At 44.0% G+C, this 1,342-nt stretch overlaps 1 pseudogene; it reads left to right on the top strand.

Moving 5' to 3' along the window:
• The first annotated feature begins 78 nt into the window (after positions 1-78).
• On the top strand, positions 79-1,059 carry LOC138039801 (uncharacterized; annotated as a pseudogene).
• The last annotated feature ends 283 nt before the right edge of the window (positions 1,060-1,342 follow it).

The following is a 1,342-nucleotide window of genomic DNA, read 5'->3' as shown; positions in this document are numbered from 1 at the left end:
TAGAGAGCCGATGCGTTTTCTTTTGACTACACGTCGCTAGAAATTTGCAAACATCGAGCGTGTTTTGTCATTTTCGCGATGCCTACTCATTGCTGTGTTCCTTAATGTAACCAGAAAGGTGTAAAATCGCCAACTGGAGAAAAAGTATCCTTTTTTTGAATTTCCAAATCAACCGTTACTGAGGAAGAAGTGGATTCACGCGATCTAACGAGAGGGAGGAAAGAACTGGCGAATCACTGGAGACACGAAAGTTTGCTCTTTGCACTTTTAGACGAGAAGATCTGAGAAAGTCGCTCGCTCGACGAACTTATGTTGTGGAGGGAAGTGTACCGTCACGATTTGCTTGGTCTGTTCCATCTCCAAGGAAAAGAAAAGCACCAAATGAAAGGCTGCCTTTGCCGGTATCTTCGAAGAAACAATTGTTTACATCCGCCCCTGCTTCTGAAATTAACATCGCGTCTTCAGCTGTTGAAAGTTCAGATGAAATATTTCCCAGTACAAGTGGAGCCAACGAAACAAATGAGCCCGATATCAGTGTTGAGAGTAACGTGGAAATGGATCAACGAAAGAAAGTAGAGGATCTCGAGGCTAGACTGTTAGAAGCACAAAAGGAGTTTTCGAGCCTTCGAAAGAAGAACGATGAACTGGACAGAAAGATTACCGAAAATGAGCAGCACCAGGAGACAATGTCTTCCCGTTTATTTTCTCTCAGGATCGTTTCAAGTCTGATGCAGAAGTTAACTTTTATACTGGCCTTCCCAATTATGCCACTGTCATAAGCATTTTGGTGAGGACTGCGAAAACATTCGCTCAAGGATTAGCTCAGATGTCCCAAAGGAGTTTTACAACTCTGAATCTGACGACGAGGAAAATGGGCCGACAGCCAAGAAGGACTCATATAATAAAAACTTGCACAATTTTAACAAAACAGCCAAAATGTGGTTGCAAAACCCGACCTGGCCAGCAACACAAGAGCAAGAGGCATTCGTGACCTCTCTACTGAAAATGCACAATGCAGCTTTTAAATTGTGGGGAGGATCATTTTTTCTAAGGCTGTGATGGCACTGACAGCGGAAACAAATATATGGTATTCACCGGCCGGAGGTCCGTATCGGGAAAACTGTGCCCGAGGTCTCGAGTACGGCCCGAGCCCGCAGGCCGAGGGCCGTACTCGAGAAAGAGGGCACAGTTTTTCCCAATACGGACCGACCAAGGCAGGTGTATAACATTTTTATTTATTTCTAAATTCTATTTTTAAAAGGTAGGAGAAACTACATCACTCATGGTGAAGCTTGGTTCAGTTTCCTCAGCGTTGTTCTCTTTATCCTCTTCGTTTGGGTAA

The sequence above is a fragment of the Montipora capricornis genome, chromosome 3, assembly GCF_036669925.1.
Source record: "Montipora capricornis isolate CH-2021 chromosome 3, ASM3666992v2, whole genome shotgun sequence".
Taxonomy (NCBI): Eukaryota; Metazoa; Cnidaria; class Anthozoa; order Scleractinia; family Acroporidae; genus Montipora; species Montipora capricornis.
This window is presented reverse-complemented; position numbering and strand designations above follow the sequence as displayed.